The 25,995-nt window shown below is 44.7% G+C and overlaps 1 protein-coding gene across 7 annotated transcripts in view; it reads right to left on the bottom strand.

Moving 5' to 3' along the window:
* Window positions 1–25,995, bottom strand: part of VTI1A (vesicle transport through interaction with t-SNAREs 1A) — a 368,523-nt gene that overhangs the window by 5,576 nt on the left and 336,952 nt on the right. The window contains exon 9 of one of the 7 annotated variants that reach the window (XM_084994277.1): window positions 21,827–25,382. The exons of the other annotated variants lie outside the window; for them this stretch is intronic. The gene's annotated coding sequence lies outside the window, so the exon portion shown is untranslated. Of the gene's footprint in view, window positions 1–21,826; window positions 25,383–25,995 lie in introns of those variants that run through there. 7 annotated transcript variants of the gene reach the window in all.

The following is a 25,995-nucleotide window of genomic DNA, read 5'->3' as shown; positions in this document are numbered from 1 at the left end:
TCTGAGGCCTGGTTAGAAAAATGAATACACGGGAATCTCTAAATCCTTGGCTCTTCTCTGGCCCTCCTAATTGGGCTTCCCTCATCTCAAGGCAAACAGGAGTGGGTTTACCCGTGATCTTCCCTAAGAGCTTGTATCTTGAACTCAGTCAGCACACACACACCTGATCCCAAGCAGGACACCACTGGGGTGTAGACAGACGTGCAGAAAGAGCCTGGTAGGTCCACAGAGCCTGCCCCCGCACACAAAGCGGTTCCTGGCAAGTGGGCCCCCGGGAGAACTGTCCCAGGGGTGACAATGAAGGATCCCAGCCCCTGTTGTAATCATTCCATTCAAGGGAAAACGGAGAAGAAACCGGTACAAATTTAATTTGCAGGAAAATCTCCGCCTGCGTGGAAAACGCTGAAGCGAAAGACTACTGTCAGCCCCTAAAGACGGAACATCACAGCACTGCGCCTTCTCAGAGCACTGCCGGGTCTTCTCCCCGAAGCTACGAGAAGGAATGGCCCTCATGGAAGCCCCGGTGTGTGTTGGTGGTGGAAGAGGTAGGCAGTAGAGAGCATTTGCTTTCAAACCAAGAGCTGGCAGGTATTTGGGCTGAAGGGTGTAGAGGGGAAAAAAAAGAGGGTTGGAGCTGACAGACTTGGAAGTGAACTTGACTTTGGCCAGAACACCAACCCAGCTTTGGCCCTCAAAGGCAGATACAGCACCCCTAAGGACCAGAAAAAGTGAGCTGTTGGGGGCCCTCGAGTGGATAAGACCGAGCCAGCCTGGTTGGGGGAAACAAAGGCTGGCAGGAGTGGGCCCCATCTGTGAGGAGGCCTGGAACGCAGTCACAGCCCGGGGCTGCTGGCAGGTACTGCTGTGGGCAAAGCAGGAAGGAACACAGAGTCCGGAGAGAACCAGAACCCCAAGCCAGGAAGCGGGGTTCCCAGCTAGGGAGACAGAAGGAACTTTGGGGGAAGCCCAAAGTAACTCCCTTCTAACTTTGGACAGGTTGGGGGGTGGGGTGGGGGAAGCAGCAGTGAGGCTTTAAGTTCAACTGGGTCTGTGGCAACCAGTCTTAATCTCCCTTTTGAAAATGCAAAGTGTGTTTACCCAGTAAATAATTTAAGAAAGAATATACACTTGAAAGAAGACATCCATTGAAACAGCCAGGCTAAATTGCCTCCAGGCAAAAACTTGTGCATTTGCATGCTGCATTCTATTAAGTGAGCATGCTGCGGCTTTAAAAGAATGCAGAGCCAAATTAAAAGGAATGTGGGCCCGAAACATCAAGGATCCTCCAAGTTTACATTATGAATCACAGTGCTGTTGATACAAGATGAATTAACCATTTACTTTGAGGCTGAACTCACAAAGTACTATTGAAAATACTGATCCCTGTGTGGAACCCAGGGAGCGGCTAATCTTTCCATTGCCAGTCTCCTCCCCCTCTGGAAACAAGCTCCTGCGTGTGGCAGCCGGAATCATAGAAGACTGGTTAAAAGGAAACAGGCAGGCGAGGCACCTGGCACAGCTCTCTGCTCTCGCTTGAGGAACCTGGGAATTCCACTGGAGCAGGCGTTTCCACATTCACCAGCGTGCCCTTCTCTATTTCTGGGCACTGACACTCACCTGTCCCTTGCTGTTAGGCGTGGCCATGTGACTTCTTTTGGTCAATGATATGCGGGCAAAAGAGCTAGGCAGGGGAATTCCTGTCGTGGCTCAGTGGTAACGAACCCTACTAGTATCTATGAGGATGCGGGTTTGATCCCTGGCCTTGCTCGGTGGGTTAAGGATCCAGAGTTGCTGTGAGCTGTGGTGTAGGTCACAGATGTGGCTCGGATCCCACACCACTGTGGCTGAGGCCTCCGAATCAACCCCTAGCCTGGGAACTTCCATGTGCTTCCTGGGCACAGACCTAACAAGACAAAAAAAAAAAAAAAAAAAAAAAAAAGAGAGAGAGAGGGAGAGAGAGAGAGAGGTAGGTGGTACTTTCAGGGGGAGGCATTTAACTTCCAGGGTTTGACCCTCCAGCTGGCTCTTCCCTGGCTATTCTGATCCAGGAGGCTGTGCGCTCCTGGAGGGAGGTTACAGGGTGGTGGAAACTTCTTCCACCTGGATCCTTGAGTCACCACATGGAGGACCACTGCCCTGGAGGCTCACCTGGACTCACAGTGAACTTGTATTAAGCCAGTGAGATCTGGGGGTCTTGGTACTGCAGGATAACATCAGCTATCCTGAGTGATGCACTACTGCCCCCCTTCTCCAATAAGATGGGGTGTCTGGCCAAGTCAGGTGAGGCTCTGGTTTAATATATTCCAGAAGCCAAGGTACAATGAAGGCTGATACCACGTCTTTCCTTGAAGAATAGGTTTTTGCCTCCTGGTTTTCAAAAGCTGGGATCCTCTCTTCTCCATACGGGGTCATCAGATTCTTCCCTGAAGACTCAGGAGCTCAGCTGTCACCAACGCATTTGTGTTGATGAACGGTTCAGCGAGCTCAGCTAGGAATTCTGCTTCCTGGGAAGAGTAACTATGTGTCGGCCACAATCATTTCTCTGTTCCAAACATTGGAACTTACCCCAGCCCCAGGTGTAGAGCTGCAACCTAGGCGAAGAGGGTCAGCGTGTTCCATGGCCCCGGCCTCAGTGACTGCACCAGGAGCAGGCTTGTGAATGAAGCCAGTCCAATACAGCAAATGTCCGAAGCTTTGCTTGGAATATGGGGACACCTGGCCTTCGTGGTGTGTGGATGTTAGGCCTGGATCTGCTGCAGCCATTGTGTTTCCATGAGAGAAGCCAGCCTAAGAGAGAAGCTCACTCACGGAGGAAAGCAGAGTTGACGAAAAGGCAGAGAAATGGACCCCTGTCCCGAAGACAGGTGAACCTCTCTGTTAAATACCCTTCTTTGGGACTGTGAGTTATATGAGAAAACAGATGAACTTGATTTCTGAGGTCAGTTGGGGTGAGCTCTTCTGTTGCTTGAGACCAAAAAGCATTTTTACATTGATTCACCCAGATTCTAAAACCAAGTCCCTGATGGAGGGTAATGTGAGAAAGAGAATGTATATATGTAGGTGTAACTGGGTCACTTGGATGTACAGTAGAAAACTAACAGAACACTGTAAACCAACTATAATGGAAAAAAATCATTAAAAAATAATAAATAATTGTACCCAAACAAACAAACAACCCAAGCAAAACGAAGTCCTTGATCTACGGCACCTTTTCCCCACCTCTTCCAAGAAGAGGTTCCTGACCACACCCTCACTTATTCTTGTATTTCCCTGTGCCCTGTTCCTACCACTATGCCTACCACGCAGTGTTAACAGTGTTCTGTTTCTGTGCGGGTTTCCCCAATAAAAAGTGGCCCTTTCATGGTCTGAATCTCCTTCGCCTTTTATATTCCCCAGTGTCTTAAAACAGAGCTTGGCACAGACATTCTCAAAAAAAAAAAAAAAAAAAAGAAAGAAAGCTTGCCAAATGTATGAGTGAGGGACTCTGCCTACCTGTGGGCCCCTGAAGATGCAGGTAGTTGTCTTCCCGGTTTCTAAGGGCTGCTTATAGACAAGCACAGCTTTAGGAGTTGTTAGCCAGCCTACCATCAAGCATGCCACAGTGTCCAAAACCCTTTAAGAGGCTGCATTCATCAGCCGGAGAGTGCATGACACCCCGAGCTGCAGGGTCCTGCCCCACCCACGCTTTTCTCCTTGGCTCACCAGGCCTGAATAGCGATGCCCACCTTTGGGGTCTGACAGGACGTTAACACTTGGTAGGGCATTTAGCAACTAGAGAAAGTTGGGGCATGGGGTTGGGGGGGTGAGGGGGAGACAAACTGTACAATAGAGCCTGTATCATGTCTCTCTGGGAACTTTCCAAACAGAAGGACCAAGGAAAAGGCTCGCTGAGTTCTACCTCCAATTCAACTAGTATTCACCGGAAAGAAATGAAAATAGGAGTCAGAGAAGTGGTTCCTTGTCATTAGCCTCTAACACTAACTTGAATTCGAAGCATTCTTTTCAAAGCTGGGTACATGGTTGCCTCTCAACTAGAGCTGTGTGGTTGTCGTGCCTCTGATAATGCCCCTTTGGGGTCTTCTATGTCCTGTGTCTTCGGGAGGAATCCTCAGCTTCACCCCAGGAATTCAGGAGGAGCTGCCCTCACCCCCTGATTCCACAGAGGGACACATGACCTAGGCAGACCCAGCTAATGAGAGCTCTCTGGCCCTTGCACAACCCCGTGTTCAGGAACTGGCGTGTCACCCAAGCCGGATGGAGTCTCCAGAGGAGTCTTCCCGGAAAATCAAGAAAAAGCTACTCTCCTTACTGGGATTGACTGTAGAGACAACGGAAGCCTAGAGTAGTGGGGAGGGGAGCATCCTCACCACCACGCGGGAGGGGGACCTATCCCAAGGACGCCAACACAGAGGAACAGAGAGCCCAGAGATGAAAAAAAAAAAAGACAGGTTCCTGAAGGCATGACCTGAACCCCTGCTGTGTGCCTGCGGAGTCATGTTTAAACTTCCCAGTGACGGGAGCCAAAGGATTCTCTTTTGATTTCAGCAAGTCTGGTTGAGACTTTTCTCACTTTCAACCATATTGATGGTCCTGAATTGAACAGCCACCCCTCCCCCCACCCCAAATTCAAGCCCACCTTGGAACATGACCTCACATGGAAACACGGTCTGTGCAGAGGTAACCTGCTGAGGATCTCAGGATAAAATCACCCTGGGTGGGGCATAGATTCAATGACTGGTGTCCTCAAGAAGAGAGAGGATATGGACTCGAGGAAGAAGATCCTGTGACGTTGACAGAAGAGACTGGAGAGATGCTGCCACAAGCCAAGGGATGCCTGGGGCCACCTGAGGCTGAAAGAGGCGGGGAAAGATACTCTCCCAGAGCCTTCGCAGTGAGCGTGGCCCTGACAACTCCTTGATTTCAGACTGCAAGCCTCCAGAACTGTGAGGGAACACATGTCTGTTTTAAGCCACCCAGCCAGGGGTGCTCTTACGGCCGCCCCAAGATACCAATACAGGGAGTTCTCAGATCCAGCCAGGATGCGGACTTGCCCTTCTTGTTGGCCTTCATGTCTGTTCTCCACGTTTCCGCCCCCTCATCCTCCTCTGAGGACAGGACCGTCCAGCCAGGTTCCCCAGAAGCTCTGCCTACAGCTGAGGGGCTCACAATCTTCAGGAGCTGTCAGTTCTTTCATCTGAGGATGAGATGTCTGTTCATGGAGCAGAGCGGACAGTGGCCCAAAGCCCTGTGAGCTGAGGGACCTGAGGGGCACATCCCTAGAGACCCCTTCCTCTGGGATAAGACATTAAAAACAGGAAGAAAGCCAGATGTTACCTCTGGGCCAACTGAGCCACTGCCCGCCATGCATAGTTATATTTACCAACCTGAGTTTAGGAGGGGTCGGTTATTTACGAGTCCTGAGGGGAAAGGCTGCACAGGAGGGAAACCTTTTAGGAGGTGGATCAACGAGCATGCTCTCCAGCATAGAACGGAGGAGACAGCAGCCAGTGTCAGAGGCCAAGGACACTGAGGCCAGGTCCTGACTGAGGACCACAGTACTGGTCTCCAAATAGCTACTTAATTTAACAGGAGTCAGCAAACCTTTTCTGCAAAGGGCCAGATCATAACGTATTAGTTTGGGAGAGCTGCAGTAACAAGTACCACCGACTGTGTGGCTTAAAAAACAGAAATGTATTATGTCACAGTCCTGGAAGCTGGATGTCCAAGATCAAGGTATTGGCAGATGGGTGCCCCTGAGCGCTGGGAGGCAGATTCCATTCCATGCCTCTTGCAAGCTTCAGCTGGTTTGCTGGCAGCACTCAAGCTTCCTTGGAGAGGTGTCACCACAACTTTTGCTTTCATTTCCACATGACATTTTTTTTCCTGTGCACGTATCTGCATCCAAATTTCATTTTTTCCCCTTTTTTTGGGATCTTTTTGTCTTTTTAGGGCCACACCCACAGCATATGGAGGTTCCCAGGCTAGGGGTCAAACTGGAGCTACAGCTGCCAGCCTACACCATAGCCGAAGCAACGCAGGATCCAAGCCGCCTCTGCGACCCACACCACAGCTCACGGCAATGCCAGATCCTTAGCCCACTGAGCAAGGCCAGGGATCAAACTTGTGTCCTCGTAGATACTAGCTGGGTTCATTAACCACTGAGCCATGACAGAAACTCCTAAATTTCCTTTTTTAAATGAAAGGACACTGGCCATATTGGATTAGGGGACCACCCCGCTTCAGGATGTCTCATCTTAACTAACTGTATCTGCCACGACCTTATTTCCAAACAAGGCTACAAGCTGAGGCACTAGGGTGAACATGGATTTGGGGAGTCGGGGAAGGAGAACACTCCGTACAACCCATCACAGTAAATCTTTGAGGCTTTCTGGGCCATACAGCCTCTGTTACAACTACTCAGCTCTGTCCGGCTAGTGCCAAAGCGGCCCTGACCACGTGTGGATGAGTGAGCACGGCTGTGCTCTAATAAACCTTTCCTGACAAACACTGGCATTTGAATTTCATATCATTTCATCACATCAAAAATCTTCTTCTTTTGATTTTTTTTCCCCCAACCATTTCAAAATGCCCAAACCATTCGGATCTTGCGGGCCATAAAAAAACAGGCAGGGGCTAGATCTGGCCTGTTCTGTGGGGTTTGCCCATTTCTGGCCTCAAAGCTAAAAGCTATCCTGGGCAAGCCCTCCTCGGGTGCAGATGGGCACGGCCAGTCTGGCCAAGACCCTCAGAAGAAAAAAGGGAAAGCCTGAGTCCCTGGCCATGAGAGCTCACAGTGTTACCATGAGCCATCCACTTACGGAAGCCTGACAACAAAGGCCACAATTAGGGTGATGCCAGTGCCAGGGACAATTTGTTATGTGCCCACCATCCTGGATTTACCTGAGGTCACCTGGAGCAAGTCACTCCGAGACACTGGGGTTTCAGGTCCTTCCTGAGCAAAATCAGCCAGTTTACCCCTGTCCCTGCCCCTGCCACCCTCTAGGGAGAAGAGGATTAGCTCATTAAAGATCCTAAAACACTTTGAAAAGGTAAAGCCTTTATATGCATGCAGTAGGCAAATAATTTTGTGAAAGGAGATGCAGTTTCAGGAAAGGTGAGGGGCAGGAGGAGAGTGGTCAGAGGTGGGAGGGAAACTTCCAGTGGTTGGTGGGGAGGTAGAAACAGGAGTCCAGGAAGCTGCTGCTTCCCCAAGCCCACCAGGCTTCTCCATCCCACAAGCTGGTATCTCCTGGGGCCTCACATGACACCTTTTTCCCCCACAGGGCCAGCCTTCCTTCTGAGGTGGCCACAAAAACATTAAAAGCCAAGGAAGGGCATCCCATCGGCTGGCTTGAGGAGGCCTTCACAGTCCAGGAAGGCAGCCAACAAGCACCTGTCAGAGCCCATTGATAAGTCAGCCAGGGTCTGATCAGCTGTGTGGAGTGACATTGTCCTTTGTGTTGCCAGATATGCACATCCCATTTCAGCCTGGGCAGTGTGGCTGCTGCCATTCTTAAATATGGACTCGAGGATGCCAGGGGGTTTGATGAGCTTTGCTGGCCAAGGGGCTTTCAGATAAGATCAGCTCGTGTCCATCGAAATGGCTTGGAAAGAAAATGAAATAAGGATGCTCTAGATATGCAAGGTGCACTTAATCTCTGGTAGATCTGCAGACTGCCAGAGTTGGAAAAAGTCTCCACACCTGGTCTGGAATCTGTTTTAGGGTTGAGGATGCTGAGGCCTTGAGAGGTGAAGGGACGGGCCCAAAGTCAATCAGGTCTTCAGACGTACAGGTCTGTTCCTGTTTCACTGTGGTACTCACTCTCACCAGAGCGGTCAGGGCCATTACGGTGACTACACATGATGGCAATTCCAAACATGGCTTCTGCTAAAGGGACTGTCCAACCAAATCAAGGAACTCAGCTCAAAACCCATCAGTCTCCACCTCTCACTGGGCCCAACCTAGTCCCACTTCTATACACAATGAAGTGGGCCATGGGAGGGTAGACACCTGGGGTTCCCAAGTTCTAGGCCGATGCCAAAGTTGAGAAAGGAAGAGCGACATAGAAGCCTTCTTATTTGGAAAACCAGATCACTCAGTTTCAAGGACTGCCCTTTTCTCTGAGATTGTGTCCTTTTTATTGTTTTAGTGTTCAAATGTCCTTTATTTTATAGAGTGATGGTAACAGTAGATGGCAAGTTTTTTCCCCAAAGTCCTTATTTGGACCTTGGAAATGCACTCTCTCCTTGGAAACTACTCTCTCTTACTTGGCAAAATCAAAAGTGGACAATCCTCCTTCAGTCCTCTGTTGAAAAAAGTCCCAAATCCAAGAAATGCAAAAGTTCATGAACCTAGGAGCTGGAAAATCCCACTGAGCTCTACCCTCTGGTGATCCCTCCTCAGGCCTTGGCAGTGTGGTTGCCATGGTGATGCCAACAGCAACATCAGTGACAGTGACCACAGCTGCAGCTCAGATTTACAGGGTGTGGACTCTGGGCCAGGGGCTGTTCTGGCATTTTCTTTTCTTTTCTTTTTTTCTTTTTTTTTAGGGCCACGCCTGCAGCATAGGGGTTGAATGGGAGCTACAGTTACCGGCCTACACCACAGCCACAGCAAAGCAGGATCTGAGCCACGTCCGGGACCTATACCACAGCTCAGGGCAACGCTGGATCCCTGACCCACTGACCAAGGCCAGGGATCAAACCTGCATCCTCATGGATATGAGTCGCGTTGGTTTCTGCTGTGTCACAACAGGAACTCCTGTTCTGGCATTTTCTATACTTTGTTGACCCCTCGCCACAATCCTACAGGATAGAGACTGCATCATGCCCATTTTTCTAGGAGTCCCCTGAAGCCCCAACCCACCTCTCCAGTATTGTCTTCCCCCACTGCAGGACACACACATAATAAAGTGATTATTTATGCACCTGGCGTGTCGTATGTTCTCTGTCAGACTCGCCTCAGTTGTTGGAAGGCAAGTCTTTGACATCTTCATCCTTACCCTCTTCGCCGCAGACACAGTAATTGGGCATGCAAGTTAATTTTTGCTGAGAGCACAGAGCACTAATTAACCAACGTCAACTCTTTACTTAGTGCCCGGCGTAAATGGACAGTAAATTACGAAGATAATATTCGTTTCTATTCAGTAGCATAATTCATCAGCTTTCTTCAGTCACGGGCACACGGGCTGTGTCTTTTCAGCCCCCCCCCCCGCCCCGTCTTTTAGGTAAATTCATGATCACCCGATCCCTTGCCAGATTCAGGGACAGAGCAGAGGAAAGAGCAAGCATCCTCTGGGGGTGGCTCACTAGTGACCGTCCTGCCCAGTGACATTGCAGTACACAATTTTTTTATGACGTTAAAGTCACCTATCAGGCAGGTGAAAGGATATACTGTAGGAAGATACCACGTCTGCTGAAGATTTAATGCATCTGATAGAAAAGGGTGCCAGACAGGAAAGAAAATCAGGGACAATCAACTAGACTCCCTGTATGATCTTGGACTAAAGGTCTCTCTGTTCATGAGCTGAGCCATCCATGAAATGTAACACGGGCATCTCTTCCAACTACTCTCCACGCAGTGTGTGGGCAGTGATAGACCTTCTGGTATTAACGCAGGTGTCTTTTTCGGACCTTGGCTGCTTCCTGCATGTGTGATGTCATTTAATCTCCCCAGGGATCCTGATTTATTAGGACCCAGATCTGGTGGCTCAGGCCCCCTAGGGAGGTGAGCCCCACTCCAGATGTGGCCCCAGTAAAGTTCTCAGTGCAAGACGGCCCATCCTTGATGTCAGGAAGATGACCTGCCTCCCGACTCCCAGTTCTAGAGGCTTCTCACCCCTCCTCCCCCACACCTCCTGCTGGGTGTCCTGAGGGAGGCTCCCCACTCCCACTGGGTCCTGCCCCTGTATTGTGAAGCAACCTCACTGCCCTCCTCAACCAGCCACCCCCCTTACCCCTCCCTGGCTGAGAGCCCCCCCCCCCCTTTTGCCCCCTGGAGAAGCCATGAGCTACATCTGGGTACAAGGTGATCAGCCACCTTCATTTTTGGAGCCAAAGTGTCTAGGTTCGAATCCAGGATCTACCGGCCACTTGAGCAAAGTTACTTCAGTGCTCCTCAGAGATTATGTCCTTTTGACTCTTAGTGTGAAAATATTCTTTATTCTGTGGAGTGACGGTGACAGTAGGAGCCACTGTCTGTTCCCAACGTCCTGAGGTGGACGTGGAAATGTACAGTCCTTTTGGAAACCACTCCCTCTTACTTGGCAAAATAAAAAAGAGAACAATCCCCTGTCAGTCCTCTGTTTAAAAAGAAAGATGAAAGTACCCATACAAGGAACCTGAAAGTTCCTAAGAACCAGTGCTTCAGTTTCCTCATCAGAAAAATGGGGCTAATAATAGCAGGGGCTGGGTCAAGGAATTCCATGAATAAATGGAACATGAAGAGCTTAGACCAATGCCTGGCAGTAGAAACTGCTCAGTAAAGAACTAGGATAGTCATTAGTTCATGACTCCACTCCTACTATCGCTCACTGATCACCCCACAATGAGTCCCGAGATGAATCCTTTCTGGGGTGCTCCCTCCCCTCCAGTAGACCCCCCCCCACCGCCACCACCAGGTTTCTTGGCCTGAAAGGCCTGCAGTGTCCCCTGCAGGTTCCTGCGGGGCACATGCCAGCTCAGGTCCCAATTAGCTTGGCCGGTGGGGTCCAGCCCAGCGGCTCTCCTGGAAGCCCCACCTTCAGCAGCTACTCAGTTACCCAGGAAGGCAGAGGCTGCGCTTGCCAGCTCTGTTAGTTTCCCTGGGGACGCCCCTTGACAGCCAAGATGCCTCTCCTGGATCAGGACCCGTTAGGTCACACTGGTGGAGACGTGGCTGCCTTGGCTTTTGTAATGGGCTGTAACATTATTTCCTGCAAGATCTGACATTAGATACTTATCTCCTAATAGTCATGGATTTACACCTTTTTTCTTTCCTGATGTCGGGGGAATAAAACATTTTGGCAAAGGTTTATCAGCCACCTGCATCTCCGTCAACTCTTGAGGGCTGTGGTTATGTTTCCTAGATCTTAACATGAGAACTTCTCTCTCTCGTCCAGATTTGATTCCGTGGCTGAATGGGATGTGTCTGAACTCATATTCCCATTGTGCCAGTCCTGGGGCTGCAGGTCCTCAGATCCTTTTCCTGTCCCTCCATTGTTTTGGCCTGTGTCATAAAGAGGCTGACTGCGCCACGTTGGCTGGCTGCCCACCGCGCTCAGCCAATGGGAGGCACTGGCAGGTGGTGGTGGTGGTGGGGAAGTCAGGGTACTCCTCCCTTTCTTTCTCTGCCTTCCTAGCAGCTCGGTGTCCACTTGTGGCCCCTAACAGGTCCCCCCCGCTTCCAGCTATCAGGCGACCTTTGCCCTGGGCTCTGGGCACAGGGCTCCAGTCTGAGGGGGGCTTTCCGCTGACCTGAATGCCGGGCTGCTCTGCAGGAGACACCCGGCAGATTGTGTGCTCTGTCTGCCCCAATGCAGAATATCTCCTTCACAATCTTTCACTTTAAACTGATTTTACATACCCCAAAGTAGCATGAATCATTTCTGAGCAGGTGAGCCCCAGGTTAAGAAGGCCTCCTCTGAAGGCTTATTAGCGATAAGCACAATGGCTGACTCACAGTTCTTTGGGCGCCAGGAGGGTGGGGTAGGGTGATGATCAGATAGCAGGATCTCAAGGTTTGCGCAGGTGAAGCCATGTCACCTGCTGGCCTGGGAACATGCGCAGTTCTATTCTCTAACCAAGGAAGGAAATCGTGGGTGGGGGGGGGAGGGGGAGTCTCCAGGCTGAGGGCTGCAGGCATCAGAGAACAAGGGGTGCCTGCTCTCTTTCTAAATTGGGGCACTGTTCTTGACTGCTCCTGGGACGCAAAGTGGGCAGATCTTTTTTTTTTTTTTTTTTTGCCCAGAGAAGTCAGAAATTGTGTTCTTGCTATGAAATCTCTGAAGTTTTAAGTATTGGCGACTAAGAGAAAGTTTTCCAAAACAGTGCGTGGCCAAACAAAACACATCTGTCTGTGGGTCAGCACCATCCTGATCTTCAGATCTTCAGTTTGTGACCCCCGACTAGTTATTACGGAATGGATCCAAAGGCAGGGGGTGGGTGGGAAGGGCCTCCCTGCCCTGCATTACCCAGTATTCCCTCGGAGGCAAGAAAAGGCCAGCCCTCCTGACCCCGAGGAAGTCTGAAGTTCAGCCTCGGCATGAGCGTCAATAATCAGGGCCTACACTGAGTGCATCCAACTTAGCCCATAACTGATTCCTAACCACCAGGTCAAGGGCCAGAGAGAGGCCAGCAAAAGCCACATACCAGCTTGGGTGTGCCTTTCGGACTTCTTGCAGAAGGCGATAAAAAGCGCAAGGCACGGGTCAGGGCTGGAGAGTGAACTTGGTTGGTGATTCTCAAGGAGGAGGGTGTACGTTTTATATGCAATGATGTCTCATCAGCCGGAAGGCCTGAGATGGAAACTGAGTGGTCTCTTTCGGAGGGTGAGTGGCAAAGAGGTTTGCAGAATGGGCTCCACGTCCAATTTGTTGAGTGATCCCGTGAAAAACAAGTAAATGTGCCTGTTTCCCCATCTTTAAAATGGCAGTAAATATATGTGACCTAATCACACCCGAGGATGTTCGCTGATGACCGTGGCTGGGGACATGATAAAAAAAAAAAAAAAATTTCTAAGAGTAGAGCGGCCTTTGAACGCTTTCTCAGTCTGTTACTTGGTTGCAATAAATAGAAAAGCCAACCATAAATCAGGAGGGATCTTTACGGAAACGGAGGCAAAAAGCGCTCACTCTCCCTGGCCTTCACTTTCACAGGCAGATGGTGAAACCCAGTCCCCTAATTGGCTACCAGACGGCGTGAAGGTCCCTAATTGCCAACGTAAGATGGTGCCACTGCAGGTTCCTAACAGAGTTGGGTACGGACTCACACTCTCCTGCTGACCACGTGTCAGAAGCCCAGTGGAGGGCAACAGTATGGACCGAGGGGCCTAACACGTGGGGTCCAGCTCTCCTGGAGATACAAGAGTTTTCCCGGGAGCAGCACAGCCCAGTCCCAGCTCCACCCGCGCGGCTCAGATTCGCGCATGCGCGCTCAGCTGTGCTCGGCGCCACGCCACCTGCTTATGGAGAAGGACAGCAGGAGACAGCGTGTGAAACTCGTGTTTCCTGTAAGAGCGCTCCTGAACACGTTTACTGCCCTGCACAGCGTATGTCCCTGTATTGAGGTCCCAGTGGAAGGTGTTCCCTCAGGTTGGAGTAGGGTAAGGAACTGCGTTTTCATCTCAGTGACTCATGTCACTGTAACCATCTTCCTCTTCGAGTTGCCTGCCAGGTGCCTGCAGATAAATTTCTGGCCCACCTCCTGCAAACTTATGGGCTACTCCACGGTTTGTGTACTAACCTCCCACGAGACTTCATTTACTATATAGAAAAACTTATTGTATATATTTAAGTAAATTGCTATAAATCCTTATGGGACCAAGACGGGTTTACACACGGGTGCTGAAGACCGAAGAAAACAAAAAGAATTCACGTTTTTTGTGGGCTGGCTACTTTAATGATTCTGGCTTTATTTTCCTTCTTATCCCCCAAACGATTCGTACTTTGTGATACTTGGAAGCAAGTTTGCACGTTTACTGAAACAATATGCTGTTTCCCACTTTTCCTTGAATCTCTTTTCATGATCAGCGTGGGATGATTTCCAGAATGAACCCTAACTTGAGACCTGGGGCCCCTGGGTTCCTTTGCAGCCAAGTGCACTGGATCCTGGGTCCCCTTTGTTTGGGGATTTACTTTCAATTGTCTTAACAACATGGACCTCTTTTGTGGAAGCAGAAGGCGTTCCCAGCAAATGTTGGCTGCATATACGCGAGCCGAAATGTTGCTACGGTCATGGCCTTTCCTTGAACAATCTAAAGCATATTTCTCTCTGTATATATTTGGTTTTTCAGAGGCTTTAAAACCTAGAAAACAATCATAGCTGAGACCATTTCTGAGATGGCACTAAAAGAACCTACTCGGAGACAGATAAAAATAATGAGAATTTTTCTGTCAGGAAAGATTTAGAAAATATCACTGGCATTATTAAAATTTAATTTTTTACTCGGCTTTTTGGTTCTCCTTTCCAGTGATAATGAGCAGGACTGCTCACCTCCGCCTTGCTAGTACTTGTTTTGTGCAATAAATTCAGCCTTCCAGTCTGCAGACATTTCAGACAACAGTTTTGACTGCTATAGGCTTATTTTTTACCCTGTGCTGTGCTTTGAGTCTTCCTATAAAAACCAGTTCATGAGATAATTTTCCACAAGGCCTGTGGAACTAATAAAAATCAATTTTGCCCAACTGGTTCAGAGAAATCTTGGGAATAGCCAAGGCAGAACCACAAAAAAGGAAGAAAAAAGAAGAAGAATCAATGTATTCACTAATGGTTGACTTGATAGAAAACTATCAAATTAGCTGACAGGAGATGCTTGGCTGTAGGAATTTTCCTTTCGGCTTAGAACAGAACACTTTTTTTTTCCCCTCATCGTTTAGGGTCACACCCACGACCTACGTAGGTTCCCAGGCTAGGGGTCTGTAGCTACCCGCCTACACCAGGGCCACAGCAATGAGGGATCTGAGCCACATCTGAGACCTCTACCACAGTTCACAGCAATGCCGGATTCTTAACCCACTTGAGAGAGGCCAGGGATCGAACCCACATCCTCATGGATACTAGTCGGGTTCGCTAACTGTTGAGCCACGACGGGAACTCCCAAAACACCTTTGAAGGGTCTAGGAAAGGCTTTTCTTCCCAGTGGTTGAAGACACTCAAGGGTGGTAATTCTGAGTTGCCCATGCTCTGGGTGACAACAAGGCTGAGTTTGGGCTTGACAGATGGTGGCCTCTGCTGAAGTCCCCCCTCTTTCTCTGACAGAGAAGCTGGTTTGGTGAATGAGTGGGCTGGGTTGTACACAATGTGCTCCAAGGCTATAGGATCTGTGGGTGAGGGACTCGAGGTACATTCCGATAACTCAGGCTCTGGGGGCTTCCTCTTTGCGTCCTGGCCATGACCGGCTACCTGACTTCCCATTTTAGCTTCCTGCCAACGGAAGTAAGATTCCCCAGGGACACCCCTTTTCACATCTGGAAGCAAGAGCAGGGTGTGGTGGCATGCAGACCACGTTCTGTAAAACACACACCTCTATGCCTCTGCTACCAACTACTTTTTTTTTTTTTTTTTTGCTTTTTAGGGCTGCACCTGCGGCACATGGAGGTTCCCAGGCTGGTGTCCAACTGGAGCTACAGCTGCTGGCCTACACCACAGCCACAGCAATGTCAGATCCAAGCCGCATCTTCAGCCTACACTACAGCTCACGGCAACACTGGATCCTTAACCCACTGAGCAAGGCCAGGGATTGAACCAGCATCCCCAAGGACTAGTTGGGTTCGTTAACTGCCGAGCCACGATGGAACTCCTCAACTACTTCTTTAGTTTAAGACACTAGTTGACATGTCTGAAAACAAATGGCAAGCCTTTGGACAGAAAAAAAAAAAAAGACAAAGGAAATGCAGCTGAATGGTAGTAGTGTTTGTATTTGGTGGGTGAGTGTTTTTTTGCTTTCTATCTTTAAGCATTTCTACATTTTCTTCAATTGTATCTTATTATGTATGTAATTATTATTTAAAATAATGCTAAACTAAGAATTGAGCAAATCGGAAAAAGAAGCACAATAATTAATTCCCAATGTTATAAGAAAGAGGGAATGTGTGAGCAAAAAGAAGAACAATGGTGAGATTTATTTACCTTTTTTGGTGCCATGTACTATCCTAAGTACATCACACAAACTCTTTTATTGAATTCTTATAACAAATCTGGGACACAAATATCAGGGTTACCATCTTCCAGAGGAGAAAACTGAGGCTTAGAGAGGTTAATTTGTCCAAGATCGCACAGCAGCTTGTCAGTTGCAAGGTTGGTATTTAAAATCGGGTCCGATTTCAAAGACCATGTGCAGTGCATGGTGCGAAGAATAGCTGGCCTCACAGTGCATGTGCATCTTACATTCCAGCTCACTTTGCACTTAGGAATCAAATCAGGGATAACAACATCTGTTCTTTTTTTTTTTTTTTTCCTACCTTAAAGGTTTTTGTGTTGTTCAAATTAGACCATGCATATAAAAACAGAAAATGCAAAGTCCCCCTCAATGAAATCTCATGATAGGATGATATTTCATTTTACATTGGTGAGTTGAGAGTTGCCATAAGTGCCACTCGGATACTAATAATTTTCAAAGAAAAAATATACTAAAATAGAATTCATACTAAAACTTCCATTAAATCAATTTATTTTTGATCGCTTGGAAGCTGTGAGAGGGTCTTGTCTTATCCTACCTGTTAAGACCACCAGTTTTCTTGCTTATAATATATTAGGGAAAAAGCAATGATTGAAAACACTATGCATATTATGACCCTAATTTTGCAAAAAAGGAAAAAGGATGTATAAACTTGAACAAAAATTGGGAAGGCATGCACTGAAATGAGAGTTAATGATTGTGTGTAGGTGTTGAGATCATGGTGATTTTTTAAAAATCTGCTATGCCTCACTTCATTTTCCAAAATGTTTTTGTAATGAATATGCGTTATGTTTATAATCAGAAAAATATGCACTATTTATCAGCCTCCACACACATATATAAAAATGTTCCTTCCTTCCTTGGATAAGATTGCAAAATAAATTCTGAGTTTTGTGGTTGTTTGAATCCTGGTGAAATGAAAGTTTATGTGGAATGCATTTCAAATCTTCAAACGAGGGGTGAAGCTACCCTGTTTTCTTTACAACAGGCTTGGTCTGTTGAGGGCTTTTGCCACGTCCAACTTGACTGTAAAACATCAGAGGTCAAGATGCCAGACTGCACAACGCCCTGGGAGAGAATAAGACAGAAATGCGCCTGGAACTGCCGTGATGTTGGAACAATAACAGCGCCTGGTCTGACTTCTAGAATGGCCTGAGCGTTTGCATGGTGGCCTCCGAAGGGGACCTGTGCTTCCTGTCAAAGCACACGACCAGTAGCTTAGGAGAAAAGTGTCACCCTGTTTAAAAAAACAGGGCCCCATTCACATTTCAAGCCGTGCCACCAAGGAAGCTATTTTTAAGGATCTAATTGCATTTGTAGCATCTGGCATTTTGCACACTCCATTTTTATGACTTCAGCATGATACATGTTCCGTCAGACAAACAAACAAAAGAGAGATTAAGTGTGGGCCATTGGAGTCATGTCGAATATTCCCAGTACTGAAATATTATAATATGCCCTAGAGATTATTCCAGGGCCAAATAAAACATTACCCAATGTATGTATAGAACGTCAGAATGGGGAATACTTGGCAGCCGCGGGGAAGAGGGATTTACTTCATTTATTAGCCCAGTACACAGGCTCAGATACTAACATGCGCGGATAGGAAATGCCAACATTTCAACTTAAATCAAGACTTGAGCCCATAACACCGACACTTTGCCTTTCAGCAGAAGATCACAAAGAGCACAAATCTGGGTTTCTTGTACTAATTGGGGAGGTTTTCTAATTTGCTTATGATATCTGCCTCATGGAGAGCTCATCTTCCTCCGGTTACCTCCTAACGCTGTCTGAAATCATCCACTTCCCCCTGGTCTGTCCGCAGCACTTTATATCAAATAACACTCCCTTCCTTAACACAGCAAAAGGCAGCCGCAGCCTCGGCCCTGGGCTTCAACGTCGCCGGCTGTGTGACAGCCACGCAGATGCCTCTGCAGACAGAAGGCAGGCAAGGAACAGGGGTGCAGGCCGCCTTCTGAATAAGTAAGAATGATGAAATGTGTGCGAAACAGCACTAATTAACAACTGAAAGCACAATCTGATAACTGTTTTGAAAAGACTGAGACAGATAATTTGACTTTCTCAGACAGGCAGGCAAAATATTTCAGGGTGTCCATGAGCCTATGTAATTATCACTATCAACATCCAAACTCGGTTCAAACTTTTTTTCTAAACACCTCCCCCCCCCCCTTTTAAAGGTGCGTGTCAACATTTAATGACACAGCCTGGAGGTTTAATTGATATGGGCAGGCAGTGCCATTTCAGTAGTAGTATTGCCCTATCTTGACTCACTTTCAAGGCGTTAGCTTTTTTAAAAAAGAGTTTTGGGGAAGGAAATGTTTTAATTTTCATAAAGCAGGAGAGCCTAGAATTCTAATGCTCATAAAACACACTATAAGTGCATATGGGGGGGGGTCCCCCAACAAACAAAACTGACGTGGCTGTGTTGTGAGGTGGGTGGTAGAGTGTGGCACTAAGTAAGGAGGGAGCCAGCCTCTCCTCCCAGGTGGGCTTGGCTGTGCGACCTTAGCCAGGACACTGTCTCCTTCTCGGCCCCACTTCCTTGTCTGCAAAGTGGTCCATGTGGTGGTGTCCAAGGGCTAAGGGATTTCTAGGATTCCTTCTGCCACAAAGAGTCTACAGTCATTCATTGAAAGATTCTTCTTCTTTTTTTTTAACGAATGTACCCATTCTAAACAAGCAAACCCAGCATCTCTTTTCCCCCTTTTATGCAACACATCGTATTTGAAAATATTTCCCTCCCATTTTCAGAGGTTACTGAAGGGGGAAAAAGTTATATTGTTTAATCCGACTTTAGAGGAGCTTGCTCTTTTATTAGAGAACAGACCCAGAACAGTGATCAGTAGGGCAGACGTACCCAAAATGGGGGGGGGGGGAGGAGAAAGAAGCTGCCTTCAAGTGCCTTGTGGAAATGTATAAAACAAGCAGCGAGATAGTCCTTTGCCAAACACTTTCATAAATTTTTTATTTGGCAGCTAACATTCTCACTAGTTTTCTTGGCAGCAATTGGGACCTTTAGCAAGAAAGGTGCAGGAGAAAAATACCTTGTTTAGAGATGTTTTCAACACTTTCTGGGATTTTTCAGAACTTCTGCCTGCAGCACATTTTTACAACTACAGTCTCCAATCACCTGATGAGTGGGTGGTGGGGTTGAACTCTTTTCTTTACCAAAAAAAAAAAAAAAAAAAAGGAAAAGAATATAGGGAGAGAAAGCGAACAAGCAGTGTTACCCCCTCTGGCTTTCCACTGAGCCCATCTTTCTTATTTCTCGTAGTAGGCATTTCTGATATCCAGGTGCTTAGTCTTCTCTGTCTAGACAAAAACCTGAAAATCATATCAGAATGTACCTTTTGTTGGGCCTGATACTATCTATATTATATTCCCTGATGACAGAGATAAATGAAAGTGAAACAAGCTGATGACTAGACCATTTTTCTTCAACATTTCTGCCCCAAACAGGTCCCACCTGTTGCCTTAGGGTCAGTTAATGGGCAAAGAGCTGCCTCGGATTCGAAACTGATGGAAGCAGATGCAGATGGGACTTTGACAGTCATATTGCCAATGGGGAATGAATGGAGTGAAAGCCCTTGGAGCTGGTCGTTACCCCTCTTGGGAACCACAGGCACTGGAAGCTCTTTGCGGGGAGAGAGCACTGGGAAGTAAGGGGCCAGCATCAATAAGGAGTCAAGGATAAGGCCTTTCATTACAACCACATCCTTCATTCTTTATACAGATGAGCAAAATTCTTCTACCAGGGGACTTTCATGTTTGAGTGAAGAGGTCAACAAATTCACTCCCCTCAAAATGAGTTTAAAATGGAACAATTGTTAAATCTAGGCTTTCAGGGCTCTGGATAATGACTGAAAGCAAAAAAACAAATTGAGAAGTGGTTTTTTTTTTTTTTTTTCATAGAAAGCTGGCAGAACTTTGGGTAAGAAAATCCCCACTTCACCCCCTAGCCTAGTTGGCTAGAATGATGGTTTTACCAGGGTTTCCAGAGAAGGCTGACTTGATATGGAACAGAAGGCAAAACTCATGCTCAGTGGCACTGTCAACAAAAGGAAACTGTAGGAAAATGGAGTTCCCGTCGTGGCGCAGTGGAAATGAAACCGACTAGGAACCAAGAGGTTGCGGGTTCAATCACTGACCTTTCAGTGGGTTAAGAATTTGGCATTGCCATGAGCTGTGGTGTAGGTGGCAGAGGTGGCTCAGATCTGGTGTTGCTGTGGCTCTGGCATAGGCCAGCCGCAACAGCTCCGATTAGACCCCTATCCTGGGAACCTACATATGCCGTGGATGCGGCCCTAAAAGGACAAAAGACAAAAGGCAAAAAAAAAAAAAAAAAAAAAAAAAAAAGGAAACTGTAGGATAATGAATGGGGTAAACAGCCCAATTCTGTTAGTCCTGGTTGGAGTGAGTGACAGAACAACCAAAAACATGATGGAGAAATCCTGCAGAAAAGAGAGGGCCATTGATGTGCCTTATAACATCCTGCACATCTTTCGTTGATTGGAAAAGTATGCGTATGTGCTGGACAGACCTGAGAGATCCCAGTGAAAAGTCAAAGCCAAGACAGGCTTGTGAACTGGCTGAACTTTGAATGTTCTCCTCAACCCACATACAGATCCCTTGGCAGAGGATGGAAGCCTTATGGGTTCAAGATTTCTGAGCACAACCTCTGCTTAATCATTGGCTGGTCGCTAAGCTATGAGTACAAAGGAGCAAATCCTAGGAAGCCAGGCTCATAAAATAAAAATAAGAATTAAAAAAAAAAAAAAAAAGCAAGAAGTGAGCGGACTGCAGGGAGATAGATCCTGCAGACTGTTCAAGCAAGACACTTAAAACTATCAGAACCCCGAGGTGCTACAATATATCATGTTTCTTTTTCAACAAAAAATTATGACATCACACACTCACACACACACACACACTCACACACACACACACACACGCAGAAAAATGAAAAAAGCTGACCTATATTCAGAGGAAAAAAAGGAGTTGATACAAACTGATTCCAAGTGACTCTGATGTTGTATTTAGCAGCTAAGGACTTCAAAGCAGCTATTGTAAGCATACTAAAAAATGAAAGGAAACTATGTTTAAAGAATTAAAAGAAATGATGATAATAATGCTTCAACAAATAGGGACTCTCAATAGGGAGAAAGGAACCATAAGAACTTGAAGAGTTGAAAAATACAATAAATTAAATGCACAGGAAATCAGTGAACTTGAATATTTGTCAATAGAAATCATCCAATCTGAAGATGAGAAAGATTTTTAAAAATTGAAAAAACGTGAGCAGAGCCTCAGAGCCCTGTGTGACAACAAGCATACCAACACATATGCAATGGGAATCCCAGAAGGAGAAGGGGGAGAGAAGGTGGCAGAAAAATATATTTGATGAAATAATGGCTGAAAGAGGAGATCTTGAAGGCAGCAAGACAAAAATAACTCATTATGTCCAAACAAACAACAATATGATTGATCGCTGACTTCTCATCAGAAACCAGGGAGGGAGATGGCAGTTCGATAACATATTCAAGGTGGGTGCGGGAGTAACCTGTCTACCGGAATTCTTTATCTAGCAATTGCATTCTTCACAAATGAGGGTGACATAAAGGCATTTATAGACAAAGAATGATAGAATTTTTTGTTACTTTATAAGAAATACTAAATGAAGTCCTTCAGGCCAAAAGGAAATGATACCTGATAGTAACTCATATCCACAGAAAGAAATGAAGAATGTTGGGAATGGTAAATATGAGAGTACATATAGAAGACTGTATAGCTATATATTTTCTCTTTTCTTCCCTTAATGTTTTTAAAGAACTAAAAATTGCATAAGCAATAATTAATAATTACAACACTCAGTATTGTTTGGTAGAAATGACAATCATGGTACAATGAGAGAGGAGAAAAATGAAAAATGGCTTTAATGGAATAAACTTGCTATGCTTTATTAGAACTAAGTCAGTAGTAAGCTGAAGTAAATTGTGAAAAGTCAGGATATATATTGCAATTCCCAGAGCAAAGATGGAGAAAATAACCATAAAAAATGTAGTTAAGAAATCAGCAGGTGAATTAAAATGGTACACACACACAAAAATCTATTAAAAAAAAAAAAAAAGAAAGCAGAAAAGAAGAACCAGAGGAACAAAAAAAAAAAAAAAAAATACAAGGCATATAGAAAACAAATAGCTAAATGGCAGACATAAATGCAACAAGATAAAAAATCATACAAATGTTAATGGACTAAATATTTCAATCAACAGCAGACTGTCAGACTGAATAAAAAAAGATTCAATTTTATGCTGTCTACAAGACACATATGCTGTCTAAAGAGACACACTTTAGATTCATAAGCACATATAGGTTGAAAGTTATAAGGAACTATATATACCATGCAAATAGTAAACATAAGAGAGCCAGAATGTCTATATTCCTATCAGACAAATGGACTTTGGGACAAGAAATATTCCTAGAAACCAAGAGGGACATTTCATAAATATAATAGGGTCAATGCATCAAGAAGGTATGGCAATTATAAACATACAAATATCTAACAACCAAGTCCTGAAATACATGAAGCAGAAGCTGACTGAAGAAAGGATAAATACAAAGTTCGAAAATTATACTTGGAGATTTCAATACTCTACTCTCAAAAAACTGGTAGAATAACTAGAGAGAAAATCGGTAAACATGTAGAAGACATCAACACTATCAGCCAACTTGACCTAATTAATGTTTATAGAACAACTCACTTAATGACAACAGAATACACATTCTTTTTAAAATTAGGAGTTCCCCTATATCTAGTCACTTGTGATGGAATGTGATGGAGGATAATGTGAGAAAAAGAATGTATATATAAATGTATGACTGGGTCACTTTACTTTACAGCAGAAATTGACAGAACACTGTAAATCAACTATAACAGAAAAAATTAAAAAAATAAAATCAGGAGTTCCTGCCATGGTGCTGTGGGTTAAGAATCTGACTACAGCAGTTGGGGTCACTGTGAGGTGTGGGTTTGATCCCCGGCCTGGGAACTTCCATATGTGGTGGGTACAGCCATAAAGAAAAAAAAAATCACGTGCACTATGACCCAGCATAGACCATATATAAGCCATTAAACACCTTAAAGAGAATTTAAATCACACAAAGTATGTTCTCCAATCACAACAGGACTAAATTAGAAACCAACAACAGAAGAAAGTAATTTGGGAAGTCCCAAGTATTAGAAACTTAAGTAACAAATTTCTAATGAATCTATGAGTTAAACAAGAAATTGCAATAAGAATTACAAAGTGTTTTGAAATGAATGAAAACAAAACAGTAACTATCAGTATTTGCGGGGTGCTGCAAATCAGAACTTAGTGGGAGATGTGTTTGCCTCACTTGGCAAAAAAAAGGTTTCAAATTAATAATTTAAGCTACCACATTGAGAAGTTAGGAAAAAAACTAACAAGAACCTACTGTATAGCCCAGGGAAATCTACTCAATATGCTATAATAATCTATATGGAAAAAGAATCTGAAAAAGAATGGATATATGCATATGTATAACTAATTCACTTTGCTGTACACCCGAAATTAACACAACATTGTATATCAACTACACTCCAATAAAACTTAAAAAAAAAAAAAAGAAATTAGAAAAAGAGCAAATTAAGTCCAACAGAAGCAGGAAGAAAAGCAGTAAGGAATAGAAGAGAAATCAATGAGAAAGGAAACAGAAAACAACAGGGAAAATAAATGAAACCACAAGCTGACTCTGAAAAGATCAAGAAAGCTGGTAAACTTTTAGCTAGAACGACCAAAAAAGGGAAGAAAACATGATTACCAACAGCAAGAATGAAAGAGGAACATCACTACTGACTTAATAAAAATTAAAAGGAGTATAAGGAATAGTCTGAACAATTTTATGCCAAAAATTAGACAATTTAGGTGAAATTCCCAGAAATATGTACATTATAAAAACTGACTCAAGAAGACAGAGAAAATCTGAATAGATATATGATTAAATAAATAAATTGGGTTAGTAATTTAAAATCTTCGTGAAAAGAAAAGCCTGGCACTCTATGGCTTAACTAATGAATTCTATTACATACTTAAAAAAGAAAAAAAATTATCCTACACAAACTCCTGCAGAAAAATAAAGGATGAGGCAATACTTCCCAACTCATCTATTAGGTCGGCATTATCCTGATACAAAAGCTAAACAAAGACATCACAAGAAATATCCAACATGAACTTAAGACATCAAATCCTTCACAAATATTACAAAAATGAACCCAGCAATACATTAAAAGGATTAAATACCATGACCAAATAGGATTTATCCCAGTAATGCAAGGTTGGTTTAACATATGAATATCAATTATGTAATACACTGTGTTAATAGCATAAAGGACAAAAAACACATGGATCATCTTAGATACAAAAAAAAATTTGGTAAAATCCATTAATTATTCATAATGGGAATTCTCGAAAAACCTGAAATAAAAGGGAACTTTTTCAACCTGATAAAGGGGAGTGAGGCAGGAAGGTTTGCTCTTACTACTCCTATTCAACCTTGCACTGAAGGTTCTAGCCAATGCCATCACGCATAAGAAAGAAACAAAAAGCATCTTGATTACAAAGGAGGAAGTAAAATTATCTTCATTACAGATGAAATGATTCTGTATGTAGAAAATCCTAAGGGGATCTAAAAAAAGCTACTGGACTTAATAAATTTAGCAAGGTTGCAAGATACAAGATCAATATACAAACATCAATTGTATTTCTACATATTAGCAATGAACTGTATGTAAATAAAATTATGAAAACAATTTAATTCAAATAACATCAAAAAGGATATAAAACTTGGGAATAACTTTAACCAAATAAGTATAAGACCTATATACTGAAATTTACCAAATATTGCTGAAAATTAAAGAGCTAAATAAATGGAGAATACATCCATGTTCATGAGCTGGAAAAATCAATATTGTTAAGGTGACAATTCAAAGTAATCCATATCAAAATATGAGAAAACTTTTTTTTTGGTGGAAACTGAAAAATCAATCCTTATATATATGTAAATGGAAAAAACTAGAGTGGCCAAATATTTTTTGAAAAAGAACTGTAGGACTTATATCACCTGGTTTCGAACTTACTATAAAGCTACAGTAATCAGGATAGTGTAGTATTTGTATAAGAGCAGATTTATAGATCAATGGGACGAAATAGAAATTCCAAAAATAAACATTTACACTTACAATCAATTCACTTTTGACAAAAGATCCAAGGTAAATAAATGGTGCTAGGAGAATTAAATACCCATATTTAAAAGGAAAACAGGAGTTCCTGATGTAGTGCAAGAGGACTGACAACACTCTGGAGCACTGGACACAGGTTCAGTCCCTGGCATGGCACAGTGGATTAAAGGATCTGGTGCTGCTGCAGCTATAGTGTAAGTCAGAACTGTGGCCCAGGAACTCTATATGCTGTGGGGTGGCCAAAAAATAAATTAAGATGATGTAAGATTAAAAAAAAAAAGAAAAAAGAAAAAAATAAACTCAGACCATTATCTCATACTACATGCAAAAAATTCAAAATGGAACACAGACCTAAGTGCAAGAGCTAAAACTATAAAGCTTCTAGAAGAATCTCTTTGTGACCTTGGGATAGGCAAAGATTTCTTAGGTAAGTAAGGCAATAAAAGCACAATCCATAAAATAAAAAAAACAAATTCATAAACTGACTTTACCAAAGTTAAAAGCTTTTACTTTTCAAAATTCACCATTAAGGAAAAACAAAACAAACAAAAGAACAAAACAAGCCACAGCCTGGAGGAAACTATTTGTAAATTATATATACAATTAAAGATGAATATCTAGAAGCATAAAAATAAAAACCCAGGAGTTCCTGTCATGGCGCAGCAGAAATGAATCTTACTAGGAACCATGAGGTTGTGGGTTCGATCCCTGGCCTCGCTCAGTGGGTTAAGGATCCCGCGTTGCCGTGAGCTGTGGTGTAGGTCGCAGACATGGCTTGGATCTGGTGTTGCTGTGGCTGTGGTGTAGGTTGGCAGCTGTAGGTCCAATTAGACCCCTACCC

This window comes from Sus scrofa, chromosome 14 (genome assembly GCF_054392235.1).
Source record: "Sus scrofa isolate SSC_HxYL_T2T_F1_AM1 chromosome 14, Sscrofa_HxYL_maternal_Yorkshire_Landrace_v2.0, whole genome shotgun sequence".
Lineage (NCBI taxonomy): Eukaryota > Metazoa > Chordata > Mammalia > Artiodactyla > Suidae > Sus > Sus scrofa.
Note: the sequence above shows the minus strand (reverse complement) of the source record. Positions and strands in the feature narration are given on the sequence as shown.